General features: G+C 35.5%; 2 pseudogenes; both read left to right on the top strand.

Moving 5' to 3' along the window:
* Nucleotides 1–1,047: 1,047 nt before the first annotated feature.
* On the top strand, nt 1,048–4,777 carry LOC114168611 (putative disease resistance RPP13-like protein 1; annotated as a pseudogene).
* Nucleotides 4,778–8,588: 3,811 nt separating this feature from the next.
* Nucleotides 8,589–12,438, top strand: LOC114169533 (putative disease resistance RPP13-like protein 1; annotated as a pseudogene).
* Nucleotides 12,439–20,782: the final 8,344 nt, after the last annotated feature.

Genomic DNA, 20,782 nt, shown 5'->3' with positions numbered 1-20,782 from the left:
TTTACTTTTTATACAATACTATAATACTATAATAGTAAGAACATCTCTTCCATTGAATCAAATGTTCATTTTCCCATTCAATTTGGGAGCATCATTTAAATTTATATTTTCATTTTCTATTCCTCTTTCACTATTATCCATAATCCATCTATTATTGACAAAATATCATCAAGTTGAAACTCTTGAAATGATCTTGAAAATAAATGTTTTATTTGTATCCTAATTTTTTGATGAAAGAAGTTTAATTACATTAATTTGTAATTGAATTTAAATTTAATTTAAGTTGAATTCATTTATTTAATAATTAAACGGAAAAGAAGAGGTGGTGTAAAAAAAAAAAGATTATATAATTTTTTACAAGAATCTTATTGATTTTATATTATGAAATCTTAGAAAATTATGGGATTTTACCATCTTATAATTTAAAATCGTATTGAAATGAAGGATATCTCGTTCAATAACATTTAATGGTTATTTCCGGAGTTGAAAAAGAAGAAAATGTTTAAACAATTGAAAACAATCTTCCCTTAAGTAGTCGAAAAAAATGTTGTTGCCATACTTTTAAGTAATAGTTTTTAAAAACTTGTGGCTTTAGGGAAAATAACGGTGTTGCATATTACAAACCTCTTATTAACTATGTTGCTGTCTCACTATAAACAAAGTTTAGTTTTATTGCAATTTAAGAATAAGAACTCACAGAAGTTATATGAAAAAAATTACAAATTTATTTATACGTAAACTAATTTTAACTACAAAAAAGTTATTTATTATTTATTTTTGGAAACAATTGTCAAAATTCGGCACGCTTTGGAAAAGTACTTTTTTTAGAAATTAGCAATAAATGAAGTTAACATTTGCTTAATTATAGAATGTATTTAAGTAGTTTATATTTACCTGATGAAAAAAGTCACACAATTAAAAGTCACATCAAGTTTAATTAAAATAAGAAAAAAAAAAACCGAAGAGATTAGAATGGCGTTAAAACTTTTATAGTGAGAGAGACATTAATATTTTCTGTATTATATCTTTTATATCTCATTTCTTAGCATCAAGCTTCACTTCAAAATACTCAATTTTATTCATCCACTCCATTTCCTTTTCTTACCATGGCAACAGAAATGGTTACCGGTGCTCTTGTTTCTGCTTTCATCGAGAGGACTATTGATACTTTGGCTTCCCGTTTTGTCGACATATTCCGTGGAAGAAAACACTGTAAGAAGCAACTCAGCGACTTGAAGATGAAGCTTCTAGCCATTGATGTTGTGGCTTTTGATGCAGAACAAAAGCAGTTCACAAATCCACGTGTGAGAGATTGGCTTCTCAGGGCCAAAGATGCTGTGCTTGATGCAGAGGACCTCTTGGATGAAATAGAGTGTGAACTCCTCAAAAGCCAAGTGGAAGCTGAGTCTCAGAGTGCTGCTAAGAAGGTATGGAATTCCATCAGATCTTTTGTCGGTTTCTTTGAAAATGAAATTGATTCAAGGATGGAACAAGTCATTGAGAACCTAGAACATCTCGCAACCCAAAGCGATTTACTAGGTTTGAAAAAGGGTAGTGGTGTTGGTGTTGGTGTTGGTGTTGGTGTTGGATCAGGATCGGGTAGTAAATTAACATATACATCTTTGCCAAATGAAAGTGTTATCTATGGCAGAGATGATGACAAAGAATTTATCGTTAACTGGTTCACATCTGACACTAACAAGAGCCTATCTATACTGTCTATTGTGGGCATGGGTGGGTTGGGAAAGACTTCACTTGCCCAACATGTATTCAATGACCCAAGGATTGAAGAAAATTTTGATATTAAAGCTTGGGTCAGTGTTCCACAGGAATTTGATGGTTTTAATGTATCAAGAGCGATTCTTGGAGGTGTTGCAACGTTAACTGATGATAGTACAAATCTGGAGATGGTTCACAGAAGATTGAAAGAAAATTTGACGGGAAAGAAATTTCTTTTTGTTTTGGATGACAATTGGAACGAAAACCAATCCAAATGGGAACAAGTGCAGAAAGCTCTTGGTTTTGGGGCCACAGGAAGTAGGCTTCTTGTCACTACACGAAGTGAGAAGGTTGCTGTTACCATGCGATCAGAAAAGCACCTCCTGCAAGTAATAAAAGAAGATGATTGCTGGGAATTGTTCGAAAAACATGCATTCCAAAGTGTTCAACCAGATCCAGATTTTATGGAGATTGGTAAGAAGATAGTTGAAAAATGTAATGGGCTTCCTTTAGCCTTGAAAACAATGGGAAGTCTACTGCACAATAAATCATCCCTTTGCGAATGGGAAAACATTATGAAAAGTGAGATATGGGACTTTTCAGAAAATGAAAGTAATATACTCCCTGCTTTAAAACTGAGTTATCTTCACCTTCCTTCTCATCTAAAGAAATGTTTTGCTTCCTGTGCCTTATTTCCCAAGGGTTGTGTGTTTGACAAGGAGGGTTTAATTCAACTATGGATGGCTGAAAATTTTTTGGAAAGCCCTCCACAGACAGAGTTCTAAAGAAGTTGGTGAACAATATTTCAATGATCTATTATCGTGGTCTTTCTTTCAACAATCAAACAAGGAAGAAAAAAATTGTTTTATCATGCATGACCTTCTTATTGATTTGGCAAAATATGTTTGTGGAGACATTTGCATCAGGTTAGAAGTCGATGAACCACAAGAACTACCCAAAAGAACTCGTCACATTTCATTTACAACTGATCTTCTTCAAAATTTTGATGGGTTTGAAAATTTGATTGATACTCAAAAGTTGCATACATTTGTACAAACAAGTTGGAGAAAGTATCCTCCCACTTTTGTGTCCTCTTGGTATTGCAAGATGTCGATAGATGACTTCTTTTCCAAATTTAAGTACATACGCGTCTTATCATTGTATGACTTTCTTAACCTTAACGAGGTGCCTAAATCTATAGAAAATCTTAAGCATCTTCGTTCATTAGATCTCTCTTATACTAGAATAGAAAACCTACCCGATTCTATGGGTCTACTCTACAAGTTGCAAATACTGAAGCTAAACAATTGTGAAAGATTAAAGGAGCTTCCCTCATGTTTGCTTCAACTCAACAAATTGTGTTTCCTAGAACTATTAAACACTAAAGTGAAAAATGTGCATATTTTGGGAAATTTGAAGAATCTCCAAGTATTGATGAATTTGTTTTGTGTTGACATACATAAGGAACTCAGTATTCAGCAACTGGGACAAATCAATATTCATGGAAGTTTAACAATTAGTGGGCTGCAAAATATTGAGAATCCCTCTCATGCATCACAAGCATGTCTGGAGAACAAACCACACCTTGTGGAGCTAGTGTTAGATTGGAATTGGAGTAACAACTCCTTTGCTGATTCAAGTGACAGCTCCTCTGTAATTGAGAATCTACAACCTTCAAAACACTTGAAGAAGTTGTCAATAAGGAGCCATGTGGGTGAACAATTTCCAAATTGGTTACTTAATAATTCATTACCAAATTTGGTGTCCTTAGTGTTGGAGTTATGTTATTCTTGCAAACGTTTACCTCCCCTTGGACTTTTGCCATTTCTTAAGGACTTGAAAATTAAAAGTCTTTATGGGATAGTGAGTATTGATGCTGATTTTCATGGGAGCAATTCTTCTTCGTTTAAATCCCTTGAGACATTGCATTTCTCTGATATGGGAGAATGGGAAAAATGGGAATGTAAAGCTGTGACAGATGCTTTTCCACGTCTACAACATCTTTATATACATCATTGTCCCAAGCTCAAAGGGCAGTTGCCAGAGCTACTTGTTCCTTTAGAAAATCTACACATTGAAGACTGCAAAGAACTTGAGGCTTTCGCTCCTAGGGCTGTAGATTTAAAACTAGAATACAGTGAAAAGGTGTTGTTTGATTGGGCTACAGTGAAAAGCCTCAAATTGGCTGGGTACAACATAGAAGCATCATTCATGGAAATGGTTACGGATCGTACCTCACAATTCTATTCAACACTTACAGATTAATGACTTCGATCATCATCCTTGTCCAAATGTTAGTGACTTTGTCTCTCTGTGGACCTTTCCTCTACATTTCTTCCCTACACTAAGGACGCTTACTCTCCTGCGTTTAAATAATTTACAGAAGATTTCACAAAATCACATACATAATCATTTGGAGGGTCTGACAATCTGTTGTTGCCCCAAAATTGAATCATTTTCTGAAAACTGGGATATGCTCAAGAGTTTATTCATAAAAGATTGTCCAAGACTTGAGCCTTTCACTGAGGGAGGTTTGCCATCAAATCTAAAAAAGATGACACTCAGTAAATGCTCTACACTTGTTGATTCATTGAAAGGAGCTTTGGGAGACAATCCTTCTTTGAAAATATTACGTGTTGATAGTCTGGATGACGAATGTTTTCCTCGTAAAGATTGGCTTCCACTCTCTCTTACTGATCTAGCCATCTACAATTTTCCAAATCTAGAAAAACTGGACTTCAGGCTTCTCAATCAACTCTCATCTCTTAAAAGACTAACTCTTGTGAACTGTCCCAAGCTTCTACCCTTACCAGACGAGGTCTTCCTAAATCAATTTGAGATCTTGTTTTAAATTGTTGTTTTTCGTTGCAGGAAAGGAGGTGCAGACTGGGAAAAGATTGCTCACATTCCGAGATTCCAGAGAATGGATATGTTATAGTGTTGTTGCTTGTTTTGAATACTCATGCATTTGCTTCACTACTCCAATTGTTTTTCTTTATGATGTGTATCAACTACTCTCCCCTGCTTCCATTATTATTTTTGTCTTTATTAACCCTCATACACTTAACTCTTCATTTTGGAATCAATTTTCTTCTTCCGCCACTTGCTGAACTTTTTCTCCGTTTTCTTGAAGAAACTCACCGATCAACATATTGATCTACATAATCTAGTTGCTTGTTTATTCTTAATAACACACTGATGTCCAATCATTAACCCATAATCTTTTCTATTTTTTTTTTTCATTTCTCCTTGTGTTTTCATGTTTTCATCTTGTCCTTTTTATAAATTCTAATTTTTCCTTACATTTATCAATTTTATTCATTCTTTCTCCCATGAAATTTTGATTCCTCTTGCAAATTCACTTTTTTTTTTGTTATGTTGTTTTTGTTAGAAAAGAATAGATGACATAGCTAAACAAGTTGGGATGGGGTGAGTTTGTTTTCAAATTTTTTCACAAAAGATTATTTTTCTTTAAGTTTCTTTTTTAAACAATTTCAATTAGAAAACTAGAATCCAAATAATTTGTGAATCATGAATGATAGTCAAGACAATTTAGCAGGATCGATATAGCACAATAGGATTTATACCTTCAAATACATTGATCCTACATTTAGTCTCAAATATTCAGTCTTAGAATAATTAGTTTCATTATCAAAACTTATACACAACAACCAACTACTACAAACCGAACAGTACCATAATTAGCAAAATAATAATAACAAAACACCACTAGAATACTCCAACAAAAACAAAAATACAAAGAGTTTACCAAAATATTCACCACAGCACAAACAATAACAAGGATTCCAGTTCTTTTAATTCAAATGTTATATTATTTGTAATTATCCATTTGCATCTATAATTTTTTAATTTAATTAAGTTTGTTTTTAAAATACAAAAGAAAAAATATAAAAAATTATAACTCTATATAAAGAACATTAACCAACATTTGGTTTCATTGATGGTTTAACATAAAAAAAGTGTAATTGACAATTACATCAATGTAGAAAAATGTTTAAATATATCGTTGTCACATGAGGAATCTTTCACAATGAAACCTTTGATCAAATCAAGTTAAAGAGAATGTACAAAATGATCCTAACAACTAAAGACATACAATAGTTATTCCTTTATGAATCATGGCAAGTCTTCAAGTGTTCTCCACATATCCTTACAAGTCTTCAAGAGATCTTTCAAAATCTTAAGTAACCATGTTGAATATATAGTTGGATTGATCAAATAATAGGATTATACATGTTCAACACATTCCACACATGATGAATAATCTTTGCATTAGATCATCTTAAAAGAGTAATATGTGATATAATTTACTTTTACTTTTCATTCCATTTCCAAATGTCACTAACTTGTTTATTCCTATTTTAGAAAGGAAAGGTGAATATCACTCCAACATGTTGAGGTATTATTCAAAAGATGCATAAGACGACTAAAAATAATGTATGGATGACCTCTAACACCAATTTTTTGTAAGTTTGACTGTTTTCTTACTTGAAGACCACTTCAAGTTTAAAATTCATTATTTCATATTTGCATTTAATAATATTTTTAGGATCATTAAAAAAAAAAGCTTATTGTTAATAGATACTTGTCGTACGACACATGATATGATAATGTGTCCGGTCATCCACTCATCGATGACATACTCTAATTAAGTTTTAATTTTTTAATTATAATAGTATAATTTAATATATAGGTATAATAATTATTTTAATTTATTTAATTAAAAATATTAATTAATTAATTAATTAAAAATTTAAAAAATATTTATGTGATTAAATATGTTTTTTTAAACACAGGTCACAAATTTTAGTTAGTTTTACTGTGGCACTAGCTAAATTTGACCCATTTTTAAAAGACCAATGAGAAGTCAAACTAAAACGAATTAGATTGACCAGTTTTATCATTCTTATACAAAATTACAAAAGCGTTGTCGATCATCCATTTTGAAACAAAACATTGCACAATAATAAAACAAAAATAAAAATATAAAGTCCAACCCACTTTGGTGGTGACCCAAATCAATTTTTTGGGGTAACTTTAGAAGCTAGAACTTTTTCATACACTAATATAGTAGACCAATAAAAAAATTTATTCAGATAGTGAATTGAGACCGACCATAGATAAAATTGACACCTATACACAAGGTATATCCAAAATAGTCTATCATTTTTCATTTGCAAGCGATCCTAATATATCTTTGATGGATTTGGAAGTTGGATTGATATTAAAAAAAGTTGCATACATTTATACAAAGAGACTGGAGAATGCATATTCATTTTGCTTTCTGCTCTTGGCATTGCGACATGTCGATAAATTTGTAAGAAATCTTAAGCATCTTTGTTTATTAAATCTCTTATATTCATAAAATTTTTAGGAAATCTTAAACATCTTCGTTTATTAAATCTCTCTTATACTCACATAAAAAAGATAAAAAAGAGCTTCCCTCGTATTTATATGAACTCCACAGATTACAGATTGTGTTGTTTAAAACTATTAAATATTGAAGTGAAAAATGTATATAGTTTGGAAAAGCCGAAGAATCTTCGACTATTAATAAATTTGTTTTTTTTTTATCAGCAACAAAAAAATAATATATTAGTATATTAGTGGAACAAAAAATGTTCCCTTCAAAAGGTTTGTTTGTACACATAAAAGTAGCTATAAAAAGTACAACAAAAACCTCAAATCATTAAAATTTATCAAAACAAAAACAACATAAAAAAAACAATAACACGATTTTACAAATAAGTTTTTTTGCCAAACTTATTTATGCAAAAGCCCAAAACTCTCACAAAATGCATAATGAGGAAAGAAATATGTGCAAAACCAAGAATTAACGAAGTTTTAGAAAAACCCTCCTAGAATCATTTTATTAATAGAGAAGTAAAATAAACACGAAAATACATGAACAACTCTCCCATTTGATTCCGAGTACCCATATTTTTTAAAACAATAATTTAACTTAATCCTCATAATGCTCTTATTACAAGAGTATAAGAAATAAAAATAAGAGTCAAATATAAGTTTCAAGTGTCTTTGACTTGGGACAACGAATATCATCAACTTAAAATTTATTATATTATTACTAATACCTATCCTTTGATTATCTTAGACGATATGAGACTTTTCAAGACATATTATTTTCATCAATCCAACTGTAAGAACTAACTATTGAGCAATTAACTTCCTGCGAAGTTAATAATTAGTTAGGTAGAGAATATTGAAAATCATTCTTATACATTGTGAATTCACAAAGTTATAAATAAAATTAGAAACTAATTATAACTAGAAAAGAATTTTTTATTTTTTATTTTTTTTTTCTTCTAGAATGCTTACAGAGAATTATGTCTAAACAAATCACTCAAGAAACAATTGTCAAAATTCGACACGCTTTGGAAAAATTACGTTTTTTTTAGAAATTAGCAATAAATGAAGTTAACATATAGAAGTAGTCACACATTACATCATTACATCCAAGTTTAATAAAAATAAGAAAAAAAGAACAGAGAGATTAGTATGACGTTAAACTATTTCATACCAACTTTACTTTATTTGTATATTCTTAACTTTTTCTCATTACATTCCTTATCACGACTTATATCACTGGCTTGTTATTTTTCACTAATTTACAACTATTTCCTCTATTATATCTTTTCTGTCTCGTTTCTTAGCATTCTTTATTATTATTATTATTATTATTATTATTATTATTATTATTATATCAGTATTCACTATAATCATCAATTATATTGTCTTTTTATTTATCCTTATCTTCTTCCTACCCAATAGACCCGCGAAGGCGTGGAGAATGGTATGTCCTTCATTCTGCTACTGCTGTACGTAATAATAATTGACCAGTCTTGGAAAGTATAAGAAAGTTTGTACCTTTGATTATATCATAGCCACTCATTCATTCATGGTGGTTGAGTTCAGCTTGTGAATGACGGAGCTGTCGGGAAGACTCAAACCTTATTGGTTGTCGAGGACGAACCATCAAGAAAAATATGTCCTGCACCCAATCAAAGGCATAACCTTCACTTCGAAATACTCAGTTTCATTCATCCACTCCTTTTCTATTCTTACCATGGAAACAGAAATGGTTACTGGTGCTCTTGTTTCTACCTTACTCGAGAGGACAATCGACACTTTGGCTTCACGTTTTGTGGACATATTCCGTGCAACAAAACCCAATAAGAAGCAACTCAGCGACTTGAGGATGAAGCTCCTAGCCATTGATGTTGTGGCTTTTGATGCAGAACAAAAGCAGTTCACAGATCCACGTGTCAGAGATTGGCTTCTCAGGGCCAAAGATGCTGTGTTTGTTGCAGAGGATCTCTTGGATGAAATAGATTATCAACTCCTCAAAACCCAAGTGGAAGCTGAGTCTCAGAGTGCTACTAACAAGGTTTGGAATTCCTTCAAATCTTCTTTTGTCAATTTCTTTAAAAATGAAATTGAATCCAGGATGGAACAAGTCATTGAGGACCTAGAACATCTCGCAACCCAAGGCGATTTACTAGGTTTGAAAAAGGGTAGTGGTGTTGGGGTTGGATCGGGATCCGCTAGTAGTAAATTAATATATACATCTTTGCCAAATGAAAGTGTTATCTATGGCAGAGATGATGACAAAGAATCCATCTTTAACTGGCTCACATCTGACACTCACAACCGCCTATCTATACTATCTATTGTGGGCATGGGTGGGTTGGGAAAAACTTCACTTGCACAACATGTATTCAGTGACCCAAGGATTGAAGGAAAATTTGATATTAAAGCTTGGGTCAGTGTTCCACAGGAATTTGATCTTCTCAATGTATCAAAAGCAATTCTTGAGGGAGTTACAAGATTAACTAATGATAGTACAAATCTGGAGATGGTTCACATAAGATTGAAAGAAAAATTGATGGGAAAGAAATTTCTTCTTGTTTTGGATGACAATTGGAACGAAAATCAATCCAAATGGGAGCAAGTGCAGAAAGCTCTTGGTTCTGGGGCTCAAGGAAGTAGGCTTCTTGTCACTACACGGAGTGAGAAGGTTGCTGTTACCATGCGATCAGAAAAGCACCTCCTGCAAGTATTAAAAAAAGATGATTGCAGGGAATTGTTCGCAAAACATGCATTCCAAAGTGTTCATTTTCAACCAGATCCAGATTTTATGGAGATTGGTAAGAAGATAGTTGAAAAATGCAATGGGCTTCCTTTAGCCTTGAAAACAATGGGAAGTCTATTACACAATAAATCATCCCTTTGGGAATGGGAAAGCATTATGAAAAGTGAGATATGGGACTTTTCAGAAAATGAAAGTGATATACTCCCAGCATTAAGACTCAGTTATCTCCACCTTCCTTCACATTTGAAGACATGTTTTGCATTTTGTGCCTTGTTTCCCAAAGGTTATGTGTTTGACAAGAAGTGTTTAATTCAACTATGGATGGCGGAAAATTTTCTAGAAAGCCCTCTACAGAAAAAGAGTCCTAAAGAAGTTGGTGAGCAATATTTTAATGATCTATTATCTTGGTCCTTCTTTCAACAATCAAACAAGGAAGAGAAAAATCGTTTTGTCATGCATGACCTTCTTATTGATTTGGCAAAATATGTTTGTGGAGACATTTGCATCAGGTTAGGAGTCGATGAACCACAAGGACTACCCAAAAGAACTCGTCATTTTTCATTTGCAACTGATCGTGTTCAAACTTTTGATGGGTTTGAAAATTTGATTGATACTCAAAAGTTGCATACATTTGTACAAACAAGTTGGAGAAAGTATCCTCGTTATTCGATGTCCTTAGATGACTTGTTTTCCAAATTTAAGTACATACGTGTCTAATCTTTGTATCACTTTCATATCCTTAAGGTGCCTAAATCTATAGGAAATCTTAAGCATCTTCGTTCAATAGATCTCTCATATACTAATATAGAAAAACTACCGGACTCCATAGGTTTACTTTACAAGTTGCAAATACTGAAACTAAACAATTGTCAAACATTAAAGGAGCTTCCCTCATGTTTGCTTCTACTCCACAAATTGTGTTGCCTGGAACTTATAAATACTGAAGTAAAAAATGTGCATATTTTGGGAAAGTTGAAGAATCTCCAAGTATTGATGAATTCGTTTTGTGTTGACATACATAAGAAAACCAGTATTCAGCAATTGGGACAAATCAATCTTCATGGAAGTTTGAGAATTGGTGAACTGCAGAATATTGAGAATCCCTCTTATGCATTAGAAGCCGATTTGAAGAACAAACCACACCTTGTGGAGTTAATGTTAGAATGGAATATCATGGGCAGCTCCCCAGTTGATTCAACAAAAGCTAGGGATGTAATTGAGAATCTACAACCTTCAAAACACTTGAAGAAGTTGTCGATATGTGACTATGTTGGTAAACAATTTCCAATGGATACTCGATAATTCATTACCGAATCTGGTGTCCTTAGAGTTGGAAGGGTGCGAATCTTGCGAACGTTTACCTCCCCTTGGACTTTTGCCATCTCTCAAGGACTTGAGTATTGAAAGACTTGATGGGATAGTGAGTATTGATGCTGATTTTCATGGGAACAACTCTTCTTCATTTAAATCCCTTCAAACATTAACGTTCTCCCACATGATGCAATGGGAAAAATGGGAATGTGAAGCTGTGACAGGTGCTTTTCCACGTCTACAACATCTTTATATATTTTTGTCCCAAGCTGAAAGGACAACTGCCAGAGCGACTTGTTCCTTTGGAAACACTACACATAACAAATTGCAAACAACTTGAAGGTGGTCGAAATGTGTTGTTTGATTGGGCTACAATGAAAAGCCTCACGTTGGTTGGAGACAACATGGAAGCATCATTCTTGGAAATGGTTAGGGATATCGTACCTGACAATTATATTCAGTACTTAAAGATTGATTCAGACAATTATAGTGATTGTCCAAATATTGGTGACTCTGTCCCTCTGTGGACCTTTCCACTACATTTCTTCCCGAAACTCAGGGAGCTTGTTCTCATAGGGTTTGGTAATTTACAGATGATTTCAAATTTTCACGCCGATAATCATCTGGAGTGTCTAGAAATCATAAAGTGCCCTAAAATTGAATCATTGCCTGGAAACATGCATATGCTAAAGAGACTATACTTAGAAGCCTGTCCAAGACTTGAGTCGTTCACTGGGAGAGGTTTGCTATCAAATCTAAAAGAGATGACACTCTATGATAACTCTAGACTTGTTGGCTCACTGAAAGGAGCTTTGGGATACAGTCCTTCTTTAGAAGTGTTATGTACTGGAGTAGAGACAGAATGTTTTCCTGATAAAGGTTTGCTTCCACATTCTCTCACTTCTCTAGACATTTGTTATGGTCCAAATCTAAAAGAACTGGACCACAAGGGTCTTAGTCAACTCTCATCTCTTCAAAAGTTGACTCTTTGGAACTGTCCGAAGCTCCAACGCTTACCAGAGGAGGGTCTTCCCAAATCAATTTCATATCTTTGTATAGAGAATTGTCCTTTGCTGAAACAACGTTGTGAGAAAGAAAGAGGCGAAGATTGGAAAAAGATTGCTCACATTGAAAAATTGTATGTAGGATTTGTGTGTTTTGAATGAATACTCATGCATTTGCTTGGGTACTCCATTTTTTTTTTATTTAGAATGTGTATCAACTCCTTTCCTCTGCTGGTCCTACAATTGCTTATAACAATTCACCCCTTCCATGAATTTTTTTATTAACCCTAATAAACCTTAAAGATCACTTTTATTTTAATTACTCGACCAGGGAATATAAAATGCACTACTTATAAAGCTCAATTAAGTTTTAAATGCAACTAGATAGGATACCATCACTACAAAAATATATGATACTTGTAATGGTTAAAATTAGAAATTCTTAAAATTAGAAATTCTAACTGTTAAACACGGCTACAAATGAAATTTTTGACAATTAAAATAACCACCAAATCTACACATGTCAAAAATGGTTTGTTACAAAAATATTCTAAATGCTAGTAAATTTGCTAGAAAAGAAACAAAAATTATTAGCAGTTAAAAATCACCACAAATATATTTCTAATGTCATTTTCATTTAGTATTTTCATACTGTTTAAAATTGTAACAAAATTTACTTTCATTTTTGACAATCAGATGAAATACAAAATCATCCAAAACGAAGAAAAAAATGGCGAAAAAATTTAGATAAGAAAGCTAGTAAGTAGAAAAGTGTGGTCTGGTTTGTAGATAACAAGAAAAGTGTAAAGAAAAACCAAAAAAAAAAAATTATTTTGTTGTTTCTAATGAGGAGAGTTTATAATCAATATTGAAGGACCTACTCTTAGAACTGCAATAAATGACTCTCCTTCAGACAAAGTCATGCTATCAAATTATAACTTCAGTAGTTTTTACATTGAGCAACTACCTGGACATTAAAATCTCTTGCAACCAAGGGAATGACCTTAGATCCGAAATCATTTGCATTAGGATAACAGCCCCTCTGCAAATTTGTCATAAAACAAGAATGAAAACCACAATAATAATAAATTACAAGTAATTGCAGGTACCACAGTACTAGCCTTTATATAATACTTTTGAAAGTTCTTTTTTTCTTTTTTATTTGCCCCTAGTTGCAAATTTATGTTTTCGAATCAACCAAGCGTATAATAAAGAAAGCCCCATTCATTGTCATACCAAAAGACAAGATTCACAAAGATGTTTTTAAATGAAATTCCAGCTTTTGCATAAAAAACTATTGACCTGCCATGTATATGGTGGATCACTTAATGAGCTTCATTATACAACACTAAAGCCTTCTTCATGAAAAAATGGCATACTATAGCTATATGAACTAGTAATTGTCAACCTTAATTATTGAATTCTACAGCTAAATCTAAAATCAAACATGGTTATCTTTGGCATACTAATTTATTAACTTGTGGAATCATCACCTATTGTCACCAACAAAATCAGTAGACACAACATCATCTTTTGCATATACAAGGATTCCCTTCATACTTCCCTTAGATGCTTCCCTGTGAAGAAAAATGGATACATGTGATGAGGATTCATTGAATGTGTTGCATCTCAAAATATAAACAAAAATTCAGGTTTTCCAATCTAGAAAATTTGGTTTATTCTCACTTCACAGCAGCTTTTATCTCATCACAACTAGCTCCTTTCTTACGTCTAACAATGAGGTCAACCAAATCAACTTTCTCCTGTTAAAATGCGCAATAACTAGAATCAAATAACGTGGTTATCATGTGCATTAATGACATTGTCGGTTTTACATTTACTCTTAATCTAACATGCTCATGCAAATCATGTTCTTAATCGTAATCATGGACTTGGAGCAATGTTGATAAACAAATATTATCGCTTGAAACAAACACTTGGACATCCTGATCTAGGCACTAACCTTGCTAATTTTGAGAACACTCAGAAGCTGATTTTTGTATTCCAGCCACCACTGTGTTCAATCTGGTTTATAACATGCAGCATTGTTGCAGTGGCCAAAATAGAAGGAAGGCGCCCAACAAATCCCGAATCTACCCATAAGAAAACATAGAAGACCTAATGATGAGAAAATCAATACAATAACATCTTCAGTCATTCTTTGCACTGATGGAAAAGTTAAAAGTCTTAAGTAAACTCAATAATGGTATCTGAAATAGTGAGGGTCATAGTCATTATTCTTAAATGCTTACCCAAAAGCACAGACAAAAGAAGATGCTCTCAGCGCCTGAGAAACTTCCAGTGAAGATGAGTTTTCAATCCGAGCCTTCTTATGATGTGATCTAGAAATGAGGGTGGACAGCACCAGCAGCTCCATTCTCTGAATAGTCTTTGCCTCAAACACATACTTAGTCTCCTGCACCTAACTATGTGAATCATAAGTCGTTTCCCCTCAAAACCATCTTGTGAAAGAAACCACAAAGCACATTGTTGGTTACTAAAAAAGCTTCCAAAATCATAATATCAATCAAGAAAGAGGGGAAACCATTTCGGTATCTTTCCCTGCAATCCAGTTCTACGCAATAACAGCACACCAAATTTGTTGTTAGACTAAAACCAAGATTTAAGAAATTTAACCAACCTTTAAAATACACTTGAATTACATAACAACCAAAAATGAAAATAAAAAAGTCGTATAACATTTCAAACAAATCTAAAAGAAAAAGAAAATCCCCCAATCACTGAGATGCAAGTATATTGTTTGGTTCCCAAAGTTTCCTTCTTCAAAAAGGCAATGCACATCTCTTATCAGAAATTTGGAGTTGGGTTAGTTACATTGTGAAAGACCAACTCCTTCTCCTAAACCCAATCCCTGTTGGGTTTAACACAAGGAAGCATAATTCCATGAATCTAAAATCCCACCACTTTAAAAACAAACTCAATTTAAACATCTACACTAATTAAGCAACAAAATCAATTCAATAAGCTAGAAATGCAGCAACCCAGATTCCAAAAAAACAAAAATTTCATGCGGAATCAATCAATGACGTCCAAAGGTTCAATGTCCTCTAACCCCTTAAAAGCTCCTGAAACTTCAAAAATCCTATCAACAATAATGATTCAACCAAACCGCAGTTTTGGAGGCAAAGAGCAAACTAGCCCCTAGAACCTTCACGGTTGTTTTCTGCCACTCACTGTACTCTTGCCGATTAGTAAAATCCGAAGCCTTGAGTTGCTGCAGAACCCAAGCGGAACCACCACAAACTCATTCCTTCTTGCAACCTACAACGAACATACACTCAATTAAACTTCAATGAATATTGATTCATCTATCGAGCAATTCAACACACGCAACATTTAAGAACAAGTTAACTAGCCCTTCACGAATATGTTCAATCGAGCACGTGTTAGTTATACTTGGATTGAAGTAACAATCACACGAAAAAACCTGAGAGAATCCAATAGCAGATAAAAGGATTTTGAACTCTGACCAACCGCAATTACAGTCGCATCCCTCTGCAATTTCTCGCAACATCAAGCAGCGTGGCGAGTCTCCCACCTTGCGGCAATGTCTCTCCTTGTAGCAATTCATCTCCCTGCTCAACTGGCTGTCCAGCCTCGGCTCCTCGTAGAACATGTAGTCCGCCGTATGGACGGGGCACGTGTTCACGCCGCGCACAGCTGTGTCGACCGCCTCCGCTAGCTAGCGGCGATGTTGGGAGTTGGCACCGGAAAAGAGCAGCATTTGGCGATTGGAGGCAGTGAGCAAGTGGTCGAGTAGGGTGAAGAACATGACGACGAAGATCAACACAAGAAAGAGGAACACGCCATATTGAACCTGTCTCGGGGCAATTTTGATTTTGAAGAAAGTCATGCATATACATACAGAAGACCACGGCAAAAAATATTTTGACAGTTAAAATAAATTAACAGAAATAAAAAAAAAATCAGCAATTTATTTAACAGCTACAAAATAATGGATACCTTTTTCTAGTTCATTCCTGTGATGCACGGGAAATAATTTTATCGAGTGGGTAAATCAATTTTGTTGAGTATTTATATTTTTAAATTAAAAGTGTAATGTGATAGGATTAGTTAAAAAAAATTATTTAATTTCATGGGTTTAGTCAATACTTTTACGGAAAAAATTAAATACACTTATAAAGTTTAAACTAGATATGTTTTTTTAAGACCCAATATTTTCTGTCCTAAATTAAAAGGGTTGTCCCATGTAAGTTGGACCTAAGGGTTGGCCCAAAGGGAAACTAATCCTAGTCTGCCCTAATGTGTACGCTTTCACTCTTTCAGAAATCAGCCGTCATCCCCCTTGCTCTCACAGCATGCTCTGTTAGGGTTTCGTCCTAAGCCTTCTGAACTAGCTCTGAACTAGTTCCTACTTCACGTAAGTGCCCCTTTCTAGATCGTATGAGTTCCATTGCTTTTCCTTTGTATTTCACAGTTAGAGTTTCGTATTAATCCGCCCCTTTGTTCCGTGTACCTTCTGTTTTCAGCTCATTAGTTTGTTCCTAGACCTGCAGTGCTCGCGGTCGTGTTGTCGAGGTTCTGTTAACCCTTTCTAGGTACGGGAAGTTAGGGATTTCGAGTGTATGTTGCTTGTAGCTTGTTCTTGAGTTTGCTTTATGTTTGTATGGATTGACCACTATTTGGTTGTGCGTGGGATGCTTGGTGTGAATGGTTGGTTTGGAAAACACATCTGCTGCAGGTGAGACCAGGGCAAGAACTGGTAATCTCGCCCAGGCGATTCGGACTCTCCTAAGCGAGTTTGGCAGAGGCTCGCCCAAACCTTTTTTCGCCAAAGGACGCCCAGGCGGCCAACTCATGGTTTTGAGCGAGCGAACAACTCGCCCAGGCGAGAGGGGTCTCGCCTCAGCGAGATCCCGCGATGTTTCCTGTTCTGTTTTTTAGCCCTCGCCTAGGCGAAGGGGGACTCGCCTGAGCGAGACCCTCCAGCCTGAGCGAGGGGCTGGGCGAGGCAGTGCGTGGTTTGGTTGATTGGTTGCTCTTGGATGATTGGTATTGTTTGGGTATGATTGATATGATGAGAAATATGTATAATGGATTGTTGTGTATGTGAGACATAATTCATGAACGGTGAACGATGGATATTGTGGGAACTTGGCATGAAAAATAAATGAGTGGGTTGGGATTAAATGGACATGGTATTGATATGAGATTAGGCCTTATATTCATGGGGTGGAAATGACCAGTGGTATGGATTCAACATGGGATATGAATGAGGAATTATGTTCAGAGGATTGGTATGAAATTGTAAGCATGATTAGTGTTCTCCCATTTCATGATTTATGATTTTTGGTCCGTATCAGTGTGTAATTCCTTGGAGTCTCTAGGTGAGACCTCTGGGGTTGCGCTTCAGTGGTTTGGACGTAATTCCATGGCCCCTGTTAGTGGGTGCCTATGGTGGTGCTCCATCTGTATAATTAGGTAAGGATTCAAGGTAAGGTTGTATCCTGACGCTTTAAGGGGTCGGTTAGTCTCACCTAGAGCGGACTGACTCCTGTGGTGAGGGTAGCAGAAGGCTTGAAATTCATTAAGGGCTAACCTTGTGGTGAGGGAAAACTGATTCATTGTAACATAGCTTGGGGGTGAGCAGAGGTATCCACCACAAGTGCAAGCATCCGCTGAATCTGACCAAGTTATACGTATCCGGATGAGTCGAGTCGTGTCGTAGTGTATTGCCTGAGGAGTCATAACATGCTTGTCTGAGACGAATGTATGATTGTGTAAATATAATTGAATGTATGGATGAATTCTTTTGTGCTCTAGCTTACCCTACTTTTATTTGTTGTGTGTTCTGCTGTGTGGTACTCTCTTTTGCGATGATCATCAACTTGTTGGTGTGAGCAGAGGCGAGGAACACTCATGGACAACAGGGAGGTGATAATTCCGCTGCATAGTCCGCGTGGATTGGACTTTAGTTTCTTTTGGGTTTTTCTTTAGGGTTATGGCCCATGTATCTGTTGTTCTTGGATTTATATACATTTAGTAAAACTGTTATCCTGTTTATGTTGGCATCGTGGTGTTCCTAATTTTTTAGGGGTGGCGTTAAGGACCCCAGGACTGCGTTGTTATACTATTTATGTGTGGCGTTTCTTTTAATTATTCATATTAATTAAATGGGACGTTACATTTATGGTATCAGAGCAGTTCGTCCTGAGGATGACCTGAGGTTGTGGGTTTGTCATGCCTCGCAGGCATAAGTTGTCAAGTCTAGTCGGGTTTGTCAGTGAAACCAAAAGTTATAAGAACAGAAAACACCTTGATAGAGTAATGAGGGTGCACACTCATGACTATATTAAAGGTTGGTTTCCTTTCTTAATTCTAATGGTTTGGGGAAAGGAGGGTGACAGACAAAAAGGGTTCGTTGTCTGTAAGTGATAGACTGTTGCTTTGAATGACCTAGTTGTCTTGCCGGGCCTCTGTGCTTTGTGTCTAGTGTCTACGAAGATAAGGGAATCCAAATTCAATGTCAACTTGGTCTGCTCACCTTTACAAGTGTTAGATGGGGCCTTTGAGACAATGTCTTACCTCAGAAATAGGAAGTTGATGTATGATATATCTAATTGGACAAGGAAAGCTAAGTCTTGGATTAATAAACTGGAGAAGATGCTAGAGTTACAAACATAACGATTGGTCAGAGGGAGCTTTAGAGATAGACTCTTGGAAACGGATACTATAAGTTTTCTAAAAGGAGTTGAATCCAAAGGTTAAGAATACTAAGGGGTATTAGTGCATGCAAGTGCCACATCGGTTGAAGAAATCAAGCTGATTCTACATTTCGACAAGGTTGAAGTTCAGAGTCATGCAAATGCATACAGTGTTCGGAGAAATGTCATTGAATATAGTCATATGGCCACACCTAGTGCTTCTTGGAGTAGTGGAAGAGGGAAATTGGCAAATTCTAGGCTGCAGAAAGTGGAGAGATTGCTTAGCAACGAGCAAGCTAAGAAAAGAAGAGATCGTGAAGTGCAAAGAGATGACGAACCTCTAGTGAGAGGCTGAAATGGATAAGAGATTCATACTAGAATTAACAGTCAGCAGGTGGAGAGAGGTCTTTTCCACTTCGTTAGTGGGATGTTTCAAGGAAAAGTAGTTCCTATGAACAAGTCATTCGACCTTGGGTATAAAGTGGAAGGTTTCACGCACCAGAAGGAAGGGCACACCTTTAAAGGTTATTCTCATATGGAAGGACAACCCAACTGAGGTCAGAGTACAATGATGGAGGGAATGAAAAGAAAAGTTTTAAGTAGTTGACATGGTGCCTGCGATGGTTGATGCTAAAGTTGTTAGCACGAATAAATCTCATCCAGAGATGCACCTTACGAAGAGATGCTTGGACTAAGGGCCGGTTTTCTTGGGATCGTGTACTCCTTGATGTCGCCAGTATGGTAAATGAGTCATGGTTGTCTTTAAGAAGGAACTGAGGTTGAGACGATGGTTTTTGCTACAATTACGACCAAGTGGAGACCCACTCGGGGGTGTGATGATCAAAGTATTTAAATTCAAAGCCAATTTGAATTATTTCCTTTACAAGGTTGGGACATGATCTCAAGAGTGAATTAGTTGTTTTCTTAATCTCATTCTTAAGAGATATGATCTCTAACGAAGTAGTATCCTTTGATTCGAAGAGATATGTTAGTGGTGGTGTAATAAGTGTGGATCATGTTGGAAGGTGGGGGCAGGGTGTCATGTGAATTAGAGTTATACGACAAAGGCAAGCGAAAAATAGATGCAAGGTATCTCAGTGGTAGAAGAGTTATAGAATCGTCCTGAAGTAAACATTAGAATTTTCGCTTTGGAGTGGTGAAACTCCCTTTTGCATTTGGGTCTGAAGTCGAACTTGTGCTGATAGTTTCTAATTGGAGGCTTTATGCTAAGATTGTGAAGTAAGAGAAACAAGTGAAAGAGTTGTTGGAGACATAATGGTATAAACTTAGTATGATCACCAGGATGACTGCGAGTTTAGTGAAGTGGTGGTGTCAAACCGTTCAAGAAGAGTATTGACTAAGATTGGGGTGACTAATGAGGAATATGGTTTTAAAAGGGTAGGTACGTTGTTGAGAAAATGGAGCGGTAAGGCTATCGAAAGAGGAGTTTAAGGGGTTCTGCAAGTTTGATAGGGGTCTCGAGGAAGATTTCTCAACAATGATTGCTTCCTTGTCATGACAGACATGAAAGGATCATTATTTGGAGTAAACAAGCAAGTGAGCTTGGGTATGGATCAAAGTAGCGCAGTGGGATGGTGACAGATGATGCTTATAAATGGTAAGAGGTGCGCGAGAAAAACTATCTTATTCAAGACCTAGAGACCACTACGAAGACCCGTTCTTTAAAACCATCAAACGTTTCGTCCTAGTGAGTATCGGGTAAAAGTGTGCAATGATCATTCAGAGTTGGAAGTGTAGGGTTGCACCGAGGGAGTTGGACCAAAGAAATGAGAGGTGGTTGAATTATGTTTTCAAGTTAGTGTACCAACCTTGAAGTAAGGAAGTAAGGGTAGGTGTTTATTTCTAGAAGAGAATTCAAGATATAGGCTCGACAGGGTAAGGGTTGGCGGAGAAGTAAGTGTCTACGCCGG

This window comes from Vigna unguiculata, chromosome 11 (genome assembly GCF_037176805.1).
Source record: "Vigna unguiculata cultivar grain cowpea cultivar isolate G323 ecotype 2 chromosome 11, ASM3717680v1, whole genome shotgun sequence".
NCBI classification, from domain to species: Eukaryota; Viridiplantae; Streptophyta; class Magnoliopsida; order Fabales; family Fabaceae; genus Vigna; species Vigna unguiculata.
This window is presented reverse-complemented; position numbering and strand designations above follow the sequence as displayed.